The sequence below is a fragment of the Epargyreus clarus genome, unplaced genomic scaffold, assembly GCF_041222505.1.
Source record: "Epargyreus clarus isolate Ecla_fem2 unplaced genomic scaffold, WU_Ecla_fem_2.2 ptg000002l, whole genome shotgun sequence".
NCBI lineage: Eukaryota > Metazoa > Arthropoda > Insecta > Lepidoptera > Hesperiidae > Epargyreus > Epargyreus clarus.
In genome coordinates, this window is record NW_027332210.1 from 658,793 (window position 1) to 671,509 (window position 12,717).

Below are 12,717 nucleotides of genomic sequence, written 5' to 3' on the forward strand. Positions count from 1 at the left end.
AATAAAAAAATAAAAAAAAATATTCTGTTATTTTATAGCTATAAGTAAGTCTGTAAATTTTAAGTATAAGTAAGATGTGTTATTATTTTTATATTATTTACGTTACATTTTTATTTTAGGCTGGGTCAGTAAATAAATTATATACGTGATGATTGTTTCGAAACGTCTTAATTCTGTCATTATCATTTGTCAAGAGAAATAGATCAATTTACTTTATAGATATATATTTTTTTAATGAAATTAATTTTTTTTTTACATTATGTGCAAAATGTAAAAAAATAGAAACATTTTCTAGACTCACAAGTTAAGATGTTTTTATCTATTATTTTATGAAGCTGTCTGAGGTCAATTAAGCTGGTTTTATTATTTTATTGCTGTGTCATACCGGATCTTATTGACTGAATACACTTATAACCTAGAACGTCATTGTCAGCCATTCGTCAAAATAAAAAAATACTATAAATAATATCATAAGTAATCAACCCATAGATATACTACTAATAAAGACGTGATATATCTATGTAATCAACCATTGTATGAATAACTGCACAACTTTTTTTTAAAGGTGGTAGAACCCTTTGCGGTTCGACTCCGGCGGCACCACCGCCACACCTATTTCTACCTAATAACAGCAGTTTTAGGCGCTGCTGTAGTCCGGTTTGAAGGGTGTGGTAAGGGAGACAGACTTTTCGGAGGCGTTCCAGCTTAGTCCTCAGGGGTAGCGGCGCATCTGTGGTCGACCTCAGGTAGGAATATCTAATCCTATCTGTGGTTGATTACAGATGTCTATGGGCGGCAGTAGCCACTTACTATCAGGTGGACTGCATGCTCGTCTGCTACTCCTATATTATAAAAAAAAAACTAGTAATAGTAAAATAATAATAATAAAATCATTTATTCTCGGAAATTGGCAACAAAAACATATGAACAGTGAAAATGAAAATGAGTTTTATATAATACTACACTATATACAACATTATACTACAATATAACTACAAAAGAGAAACAAAATGTAAACACCTTACAAAGTGTAAAAAAATAAAAACAATATGAAACAGCATAATAATAGTAAGATAATAGTAGTGGTTAAGAAACTCGGCCTCTCGATCGAGGGGTCCGAGGTTCAAATCCCAGTTCAACCTCTGATTTTTTAAAGTTATGTGCGTATTAGAAATTAATTATCACTTGCTAAACGGCGAAGGAAAACATCGTGAGGAAACCTGCATACCTGAGAGATTTATAAAAAAATAATAATCTCAAAGGTATGTGAAGTCTACCAATACGCACTTGGCCAGCGCGGTGGACTATGGCCTAATCCTTCTCATTATGAGAGGAGACCCGTGCCCAGCAGTGGGACAGTAATGGGTTGTTGATGATGATGCATAGATTAGTAAAGATACTTCCCCGCCTTGAAATTGAATGAAGTCACAAACAGCTTATTTTAGTAAGTTCTTTTTTTTAATCCTTGACAAATAAAATCATTTTTAGAGAAAATTTACAATAAACAACGAATTTACGTAATAATTACGTAATTTACGTAATAAATAAATAATTATTTTAAATATTTTAGGGACATTTTAGCACGGAGACGTGGCAAAACTTTTTTACGCAACTATTTCAATTCTCAAAACTGGGTACATTTTCTTGTTAGGAGTGAGTAATCTTTACTAATCTATGTGATGATGATGATGATAATAATAGTGGTTACAACTCGTAATGATTACTACCATAAGGTCTTGATTACGATTCCCAGTCACCTAAATTCAAGCTGTTAGAACCAGAGTAGCCTAACTACAAAAAACATGATTTACAATATGAAGAAGAGTAAAAGTGTGCAACATTTATAAATTACGAAAATACACATAGATACAAAACACCTATTTCTACCTAATAACAGCAGTGTTAGGCGCTGCTGTGTTCCGGTGTGGTAAGGGAGACCGACTTTTTCGAGGCGTTCCAGTCCTCAGGGGTCGCGACGCATCTGTGGCCAACCTCAGGTACAAATATCTAATCCTATCTGGGGTTGATTACAGATGTCCATGGGCGGCAGTAGCCACTTACCATCAGGTGGACTGTATGCTCGTCTGCTACTCCTATATTATAATTTAAAAAAAGGCATTAAAATGCAGTCAGGCCACTCTGGTTCTAGCAGCCTCAATTGTAAATTTAGTGTAGCTATGAACGTAGAAAGTAATATTAAACAAGCAAAGCAAACGATAGGTAGCCACTGATACCGGTTGTAAACACTTTCACCCAAAAACCTTACTTGACATATCGCTCGACATTTATTTAATACATAACGGACTGTCTTGGCATTTATTCATGGCTAATAAATGACGTCAATTCGAAATTAAATCATACACACTTTTAGATATTTTTTTTATAGTGAACGAATGTTATTTGTACAATATACTTGTATAACAAAAACTTTAATTAACATTGTTATAAAATTCTTAAATAACAAATTAAATATGTACAATTGTACAATAATAAAATTATTTATAAAATAATACAAAACATAAACACTACCATAAAAAATCATGCCATTGTCTTTGGGCAAGGTACCCAAGATGTTGGCAGCATTTACTCTTTCTATAGGTACTGATTTGTAGAGCAACTTTATTAAAATTACTATGACGCAAGTGTAAAAAATCGTTAAACTTATTTATGTACACAAAACACTTTGAAAAGTGATAAATTTTCCAATGTGACATTAATTTCGTGTAATTACAGTGAATGTTGATCACGGAATTAAAAAAGAAAGTGTTTATATAAAAACATTCTTATACGCCCGTTATTAATATATATATATATATATACAGGGTGAATTTTTAAAACGGGCCTTCAGGGCCAAATCCGAAACTATAAGGATTAGCGAAAAATGCTGAAAGGAGTTACGAGGCCGATTTTGATAAAAACTAAAACTGCATCATTACTTTTTAAAATAACTTTTTCCCTAGCCGGGAATCGAACGAGTTCATTTTGAAAAAAAATGCACCCTCTATATTATTCCACTATCTGATAGTGTTGCTTATAAGTATCAAAATCTGGAAAGTAATGATGTACGACAAACTAAAGGAAAAGCCTCAATTTTAAGAAAATACATATTTTTTCATATTAATTTGGCAGTTATGTTCCCGCCATTTATTAATTTAAACATTTCGTGTATTAACATTTTTTTTTAGCTCAATGTTTCTAATCATTCGAAATGGACGTTATTTTCCGAATAATTTATATTTTTATGTCCGACTTAGCTAAGGTTATTTTTAGGACCATTATAATAGATTTACTTGCTATGGGCGGAGTTTCGTTTAATACAGATGTAAAGTTGACAATTTGCGAGAATTTCTTTTTAGAGTCAAATCCGAGTGATTACTAAAAAAAGAGATATAGAAAATCATATTTAACGTTGAAACGAAGTTGTAAACAACAAACAATAAGAATGTACTATTTAATCAGTTATCTATTTTCATTAAAAAATAAATCCTAAAAACGGCGGTAACTTATTTGCCAAACTATTACTTTCTTATACTAAGCCGTATGTCATAGTCATAACATCGAATAATTAGTTAATTAACCAACAAATTCTTCAATGGTATGACTTATGTCTGTTTCTAAAGAATCCTTACTAATATTATAAATCCGAAAGTAACTCTGTCTGTCTGTCTGTCTGTCTGGTTGTCTTTTCTTCACGCCTAAACCACTGAACCGATTTTAATGAAATTTTGTACAAAGATAGTCTGAGACCCGAGAACGGACATAGGATAGTTTTTATCCCGGAAATCCCACGGGAACTAGGGATGGCGATCTAAGATCGAATAATCGATCTTTTGGACCAAAAAGTCGATTATTTTAATCGATATCCTTACTAATATTATAAATGCGAAAGTATCTCTGTCTGTCTGTATGTCTCTTCTTCACGCCTAAACCACTGAATCGAATTTAATGAAATTCTGTACAAAGATAGTCTGAGACTCTAGAATGGACATAGGATAGTCTTTATCCCAGATAGCGATCTTAGATCTATAAATCAGAGAATCGATCTTTTTGACCAAAAAAAGTCGATTTTTTAAATCCGTCTCCAGTAATGGATCCTACCTACGTTTGTGGGTCTTTTGGCATACTTTAAATAACCATGAGTTTAAAAATATCAATTCTTGCAATCGGAGACGGTTGCAACATTATATTTGTTTATAGAGATTTATTGGGATTATTTAGGGGTGGCGATTGTTTCCGAAAATATCGATTTTTGAATCGATTCGAATCGAAGTGCAATAAATCGATTCATAAAAAAATCGAGGCCCTAAGAATCGATTCTATCTTCGATCTTTTTTCGAGGATAGCGAAAAAAAAAGGTTATCAAGATCAAACAAATTATGTATCCGTCAGCAAATCCTTACTTCCTTACTAACATTATAAATGTGGAAGTAACTCTGTCTGTCTGTCTCTTCTTCACGGCTAAACCACTGAACCGATTTGAATGGAATTTTGTACAAAGATAGTCTGAGACCCGAGAAAGGACATAGGATAGTTTTTATCCCGGAAATCCCACGGGAACTACGGATGGGATGGCGATCTGAGATCGATTAATCGGAGAATCGATCTTTTGAACCAAAAAATCGATTATTTTAATCGATCTCCAGTAATGGATCGATTCAGTGAATTGATCTTTCAACCCAGAAGATCGAAATTCGGTTTTTTCATAATTTACCTACAGTGACTTTACTTATCCATGTTAGTCGATCATCTATCTATTTATATAAAAATGAATATTTGTCTATATACATTTTATAAAATCGGAAACTATGCATTTGATCAAGTGATGATCTTTTGCAAAGTTGTTGTCCAAGAGCCCACGAAGGTTTGGGAGTTGGTAAGACCGACAGATGCCACCACTGTCATTCCAATGAAGGTACGAATTTTCTGTTTTATGTATGTCATATTATATCTTTAAAATGCGGGCGAAGCCGCGGGCACCACTAGTTATACATAAATCATTTGTTATGTATAATCCTTAAGAATTAGTATGCCAATGTATGGAAAAATACGTATTTTCTTCAAAATTTTCCTTTTCCTTTAATTTGTCACATAACATTACTTCCCAGAATTTGATCCTTATAAGCGACACTATTAGATAGTGGAATAAGATACAGGTGTAATTTTTTTCAAAATGAACTCGTTCGATTCCCGGCTAAGGAAAAAAATATTTTAAAAAAGTAATGATGCAGTTTTAGTTTTTATCAAAATCGGCCTCGTAACTCCTTTCAGCATTTTTCGCTAATCCTTATAGTTTCGGATTTGGCCCTGAAGGCCCGTTTTAAAAATTCACCCTGTATATATATATATATATATATATATATATATATTTATATTTATATATATATTTATATTTATATTTATATATATATTTATATATATATATATATATATATATATATATATATTTTTTTTTTTTTTTAATATTTGAACCTGACGATAAAGCAGACGTGCTACCTGATGGAAAGTAGTTAACGTCGCCTATGGACATTTGCAACACCAGAGGAGTCGCCACCAGAGGAGTTGCATCGCCGGCTTTGAAGGAGAGCTCTTTTTGCACCTTTTTGAAGAGCCCCATGTCATAGCGCTCCGGGAATACCTCGGGAGGAAGCTCATTCCACATCTTACACGTCCGTGGCAAGAACGTCCATAATAATATTCCATCTATCCAATGTTTAGCCTACCACAGATCGACGTTTAACAACTGCTTGCAGCCTTCGAGAAATTGACAAACTTCGATCTTTGGACAAACAATAATAATGCAAAATTTCGAGATAATCAATCGACTTTCTATCCATCGATATCCAACAAACAAAGGTCGAATTTTTTAGACCAAAAATCAAGCGTTCGTAAAGTTTAAATGAAAACAATTATATTTTATAAATGATTATGAATGTTTTTTTCTGGATAACTGTTTCATTATTATTTATTTATTTGTCTAATGAATTGTGTTAATAAATGAATATTTGATTGAGTCACGGTGAAGCGTTGCTACATTCAAGGGAAGGGCACCGCTCAACCAGTGATATACGTATTTCAAGGTGGTAGAACCCTTCGTGATTCCTCTCTACAATACCGCCAATTACTGCTTTATAATAACAGTGTTTAGCGCTACTGTGTTCTGCTTTGAAGGCACACCCTTCAAAGCAAAGTAACGATGACTAAGACGTTCTAACATAGTATTTAGGTGTTGCAATTCTCTGTGGCAGATCTGAGGTAGGAATTTAATCTTATCTGAGATTGATTACAGATGTCCATAGGCGACAGTTATCACTATCCATCAGATGGACCGCATGTGCGTTTGCTATTTCCGTAATTTAAAATAGTATAGAGTTTCCAACGAAAGTTATTTCTCCAGAATATCATTATCTTTAATAAAAAATTCTGTTTAATGAAAAATATTATGAGTTTATTGCGAGAGAGTTCAATGATCTTATTGATTCTTGGAACTCGCAATAAGGGAGATTCAATCGCCTCTACAAAGGTAGAGCTTATAAAATATTAATTTATCCTCGTCATTATTAAGTTTCATGGAAATCTTCTTTTATAATATAAGAGTACCAAACGAGCATGTGGTACACCTGATGGTATGTGACTACTGGCGCCCATTGATATCTGTAATCAAGCCCAGATAAGATTTGATATTCCTACCTGAGGTCGGTCACAGATGCACCGCTACCCCTGAGGACTAAGTTGGAACGCCTCGGAAAAGTACGTCTCCCTTACCACACCCTCCAAATCAGTACACAGCAGCGCTTAACATTGTTTTTATTAGGCAGAATTGGGTGTGGAATGTAGGTTGTGCCGCCAGAGTCCTACCACAAAGGGTTCTACCAATTACTTATTTTTTTTAGTAAAGAAGCAAATCAGTACGGAGTCCACCAAATTGTAAGTGTCTACTGACGCCAATGAGATTTTGTAATTCAAATACAATAGGACCGACTTATTTGTTTATTTATTTATTTATTGTTAATTAGAACGACACATTAATCACTTACACTAGTTAACATGTCAAATTCAATGTCATAATACAGGAGACTTCATTATTAAATAGAATAAACATTTATATAATAGCTGAAAGTTAAATAGTAACATTTAAGAATTAATAAGAAAAACAATAATTAAATAAACTATGTGAGTACGAAATTTAATATTACATTACATTTACAGAAAAGCAACTGAGAATGTAGGAGGTTAGAATTTAACCGTAAACTTAAGGCACACACTTAAAACTTCCTGCCATCCGTCAGCAAATAGATCGAAGTCAGGATATGCGTTTAGAAGACTTGTCAAACCAGCGAGGGCACGAGGTATAGGCGAATTGGCATGTGCGACTGTGTGGCTAGAAGGTACGGCAAGTAGTTTGTTTCCGGCTTCGATAGTAATTATACGGCGTGAAAAATTTGGCTAGCTCGTTATGCAGGTCTGGCGCATCGATTAAGCCTCGAAAAATTTTGCACGCAGTCATTAACTGTATGTTTGCTCTCCTAGTCTTAAGGGAATTAAAGTTGAGACATCCTAGGAGGACTTAGTTGGAACGTCAAAAAAGGCTGTAGCCAAATACGCAACAATACGCTTTTCTTATGATATTTGTATACCTGAAAAATTGGAATATAGCGCACTATATGTAACTTTTTAAAACCTGTATTCACAAATAAAGAGATTTGATTTGATTTCTTGACACGCGTGTTTATCTCCTCACGCGCTTCTCACCCGCACGCGTGGCTCGCATCTATCGTGTCGTACGCACACATGTCACATGACAGTCACGCATGTCAAGAAAAATGTATTTATGTCAGTAACAGGAAACGAACCTAAAACCTCCTAAAAAACTGAAGAAATGCTTAATATCTGCTCTGAAGCAGACAATTCATTAAATTTAGCCACTACCGGTCACCCATCCAACATCCACCACGCCATACATTACTTAACTTTGAACAGTCTATAAAAGCCGTGGAGGTTTAAATTCTATATGTCCAAATATACGAGTAGGACGAACTCTCAAGCAATCCAAGGAAAATTACTTAGGTACTCCACTTCGTACGAATCTACATAAAAGAAAAATTCTTTATCTCTAAGACTTTTCCACTCTTTTGAAGGAAAAGCGTTCCTTGAAGTCAGTTTTTAAAGTATTTTCTCATTTAGAAATATATACCTACAGCCTATAAATGTTTAAAAATTGTTTTACTATTTGTTTTACACATAGAAGAGAAAAATAAGGTTTTACACTTAAAATACTTATTAATATTATAAATGTAAGGTTTGTTTATCAATCCCGGAATAATTACTGAAACCTCAGTTTCCTCAGGGAAAAATGATTAAAAATCCGCTTTTCAAAATTATGAAAAAATGTGACTGCCCGTTTACATAATCATTGTTACAATTAAGCTTTTTAATAAGTGGTGGTGGCTTTCGAAGGTGTGGCGGTGGTGACGCCAGAGTCGAACCACAAAGGGTTCTACCACCTTCAACCTAAAGCCTAAGTTCTACCTAAAGCCGATCACTGTAGACTAAGATAGCCGCCTCGTGTAAGTTAGCTAACTAAAATATTTTAACAATAAACGATCTATTTAATCAAAAATGTGAGATAATTTCCAAAAGGTCAAGGGCCAGATCAAACACGCCCACACATTGAACTTTAACGTTCAATTTTGATCAGTTCAAAATTAAAAAACGGAACTTTAGTTCACGGAACCCTACTGTTTATTCCAAGCTTTTTATTGTTATTGCTATAATGTTTTTCGAGTGTGTATGTATGTATGTCTCAATCTTTGGCACGCCCAGCTAAAACGGCTTTACGGATTTTAACATAATTATGAGGTTTTGTAGTATTCGTCCATAGATAAGTATAGATATCTCACCGTCTTGTGATTGACCGGTAGCCATTAAAAGGCTTAAACGGCTGACAAATCTGTTCTCTGTCGGCCGTCATGGTGTAATTTACACGGAACAATGCCGACATGCGCAGTTAAGTGGTGCAAAAACACGAAATCGAAGATAATGTGCGGAGAAATATCGTTTCATTTGTAAATGATCTAAAACTACATTTTTTAATATTTTTCAAACACGAAAATAGATGACAGTGACAATTTCAATTGTTAAAACTACTTACATTTTCTTGTTAGGAGTGAGTTATCTTTTCTAATCTATGACTTAAGTAAATAATTTTCACTATAAATATAACAGACAGTAATTCAGATCGGTCCTTGTAAGTTTCCTTGGTCGGTCTGATTTAAGATAAATAAATAAAAACCTTCAGATAAATACCAGTGGTGGTGACATAGTCGCTTTCACAACACATAACTTCTACCATTCTAAAAAATATTAACCTTTTCGGTATTTTATTTAAAATATTCGATATTTATTATTTGTGTCATGTGGGCGGCGCGTATAACCTTTAGGGCAGTACTTAGTAGTTCGAGTGCGGGCACCGCCTTTCTAGATAAAAGTATTTGAACTTCTGGTAAAATTACTATGTATATAAAACTTCAGCTCTGTATGTTTGTTCGTAAAACTTGATTGGTCGATAGATTGATTTAAAAAAATTACACAACTTTTCTTCTATTTAAATAATAACTAGCTGACGGCAAACGTTGTGTTTCCATAAATAAAAAAATGTTAAGGGTGAACAACCCTTATCACTTAGTGGTATGAAAAATAGATAGTAGCCGATTCTCAGACCTACTGAATATGCGTATATTTAGTGAAAATCGGTAAAGCCGTTTCGGAGGAGTAAGGTAACTAACATTGTGACACGAGAATTTTATACATAAGATGATTGATATATTTTTATGCGATTGCGAGGGTAATGTTCTTCGACCAGTTAGTACTCGTATATCTCAAAATTCGGCCAAAATGGCTTGACAAATTTTAACATGAAGTGTCGTTGGATTCGTCTAAATTGTGAATGACACCAGCTATATTTTTAAGCAGTCAATATTTATTTTCTTTTATAATAATTGTCTAGATTTATTTGAGTACTCATATCTACACAGATAATCTAGGAAGACTAATATCTAGATTAAGCTTCGGCGAAGCGTTTCCAAGTTTACCTAGAACATATGAATACTTCTAGGAATGTCTAATAAGCATTAATACAACATTAATATTTACCAACATTAGTGGTTTTCTTAAAACAATGTTAAATTTATTTAATGAAGTAAGTTGACTTAACATTTAACATAATTAGATATGTTAACTACGAGTACATACAAAATAGAGTCCTAATAGAGCGACTAATTTAAATATTCGTATTCAACCAAACACATAACTCTATGGTCGATAAATGGAAAACCACATCTCTACCATAATTAAGCACTTATGAAATCCTACCGTATGTAATTGATTAACTAGCGTTTTGCTCGCGACTTTGCTCATGTATTTATACTTATTTTAAACTGATTAAATCATAATAATCAAGAATTTTATTTTATAATCAAAATTACCTGAACAATTCGTTATTAACTATTATTTTTACTTTCGGTATTTTTATCAAAATCTGTAATATGTTTAAAATGTCAGGCTCTAGCACAACGGGAAAGTAGTGAAGAATTGATTTGAAAATTCCACCAGAAAAGAGAAGACTCAAGTATGTTATCAACATACTTGAGTCATATTAACATACTTGTTATTAACATACTTGAGTCGTCAAATTTGAATTAAACGGACCGTTCAAAGTTGACAAAAATTGAGTTCATAAATTCCTTAATATACATACATAACATACATATAGGTCAAGCAAATAAATGCAATAGCAAAAACATAATAACATCAGACATATACTGAATTTAAAACTAACACTGCTTTGTATGTAACACACAGTTTAAACCAACTTAGAAATATATTTTGCACAGAATTTCCTTATACATACGATAGTGCTCATATGAAGGAAGGATTTTCGAAAATACATCTTTGCGAAGGAAATATCAGTAAAGACACTCTGATTTCCTTACAATGTTTTCCTTTACTACAATAGAAGTCATTTATGTTTCTTTATTTTTATTTAAATGTAAATTATATATGCCTAAAAATAATATAATATTTTATAGGTTCCCGAAAACTAACTGTTTTAGTAATTTTAAAATTCGCAGAAAGATATTGTAGACTTACAACCATTTTAATTGACCTTAACTGACACGTAGTTATTTAAAATATTTTGAAAATTAAATATAAATTAAAAAGAACCTATACGATTTTAAAAGATTTGTGCAAGAATAACAAGAATCAAAACACATTTTTTGGTCCGAAAACCAACGCAAATACATAGTTGATTTTAATAACTATCTCTTAAATATTTTAGGACAGATACGTTTTATTGCAATACAGATATAAATAAAAAGAAAAGATTATTTAATTTAACTAAATTTTACTTTGAAAATGAGGCCACCGTAATAGAGTTTCGTATTTCGTAGTATGTAGAGCTTACGAAAAGATAATATTAATTCACTGACTCCACTGCAGGCTTCTATTCAAAAAGCCTTTAATCAGGTCACTGTAAACTCACATATAAAAACGATATATCATATATGTATTTATTTAAATATAATGTTCTTCTTATGGTAGAAATTCCGCTATAATCATTATTGAAAATTAGAGGATTTTCTTTATGGCACGTTAACCACGTTAATAAAAACCAAAAAAAAATGGTTTTTAAACCGCAAAAAACACGTCATAAACTGTTCTCTTTGCCTATTTATATAAAAAATATAATGTACGTAACGATATGATGAAGCTTATAAATATTCTCTCGATTACGACTTAGGTAACCGAAAAAATCGATGTAATTAAAAAATCTAGCTAATATGGCCGAAAGCGATGCTGTAAAACAGAATAATTCAGCAATCCTAACCCGAACCACTGGATTTCGAGCGAAAACTCAAAGAGCTAGACCGATCCAGCCTAAAATACGGAGCAGAAAAAAATCAATTTTCGATTCGATTTGAACACATCCGTTTGCGCACTTTTTCTATGAAAACGAATTTATTTTTTTTGTAAAACACAGCTTAATTATGCGGATAATTTATGTTAGGTTCGATTAATGTAATAAAGGTTTTTTGTAATTACTTTGTGTTTGAGGTGAAACGGTTGACGCGCGCGGGCAGCCGGGCGGCCGGGGTAATACTGCTGGTGCCGGATTATTGCACGAAATTTCTCCCGTTTTTCGGGGAAACGCCGCAGGAATCCCACCGAGGAATCCTTTGTTACGGAGAAATTCACTCCAGTTTGTTTACATATTAAACTGCTGGATAAAACTTTTAGTTAAATTAATGGACAGAGTTCATAGAGGTTTTTGGTTTACTTTACATGTAAAAGACATACGTTAAACAATTTAAATTATTTTTATTATTATTATTCCTCATGTAGATACATGTTGGTACTTAATAAAAAAGTCAGTCTCGATATATATATATATGTCAGTCTCGATAATTTACTTTTGTCACTTAAATATAAATAAATACATGGTAGAAACAGTTACTTAGAATTAAATAGTATAATAATATTTTTGAATTAAGAATATTTGAATATTTGTTTTTAACTTAAAACTTATAAATGTATATGATTAATAACTCTATTTATACTATACATATTTGGATGTCAGTTATGTATTAGTTTCCATTTTTTTGTTTAAATAATCTGCAATATTTTAAGAAGTGCAACTAGTAATGCTTCTACGTATCAGGT

General features: G+C 32.6%; 1 protein-coding gene across 2 annotated transcripts in view; it reads right to left on the reverse strand.

Moving 5' to 3' along the window:
* The window catches only part of LOC140745335 (protein Skeletor, isoforms B/C), a 62,842-nt gene extending 50,692 nt beyond the window's left edge, over positions 1 to 12,150 (reverse strand). The window contains exon 1 of one of the 2 annotated variants that reach the window (XM_073077125.1): positions 12,100 to 12,150. The gene's annotated coding sequence lies outside the window, so the exon portion shown is untranslated. The remainder of the gene's footprint in view (positions 1 to 12,099) is intronic. The other variant, XM_073077131.1, reaches the window with a different exon arrangement.
* Positions 12,151 to 12,717: the final 567 nt, after the last annotated feature.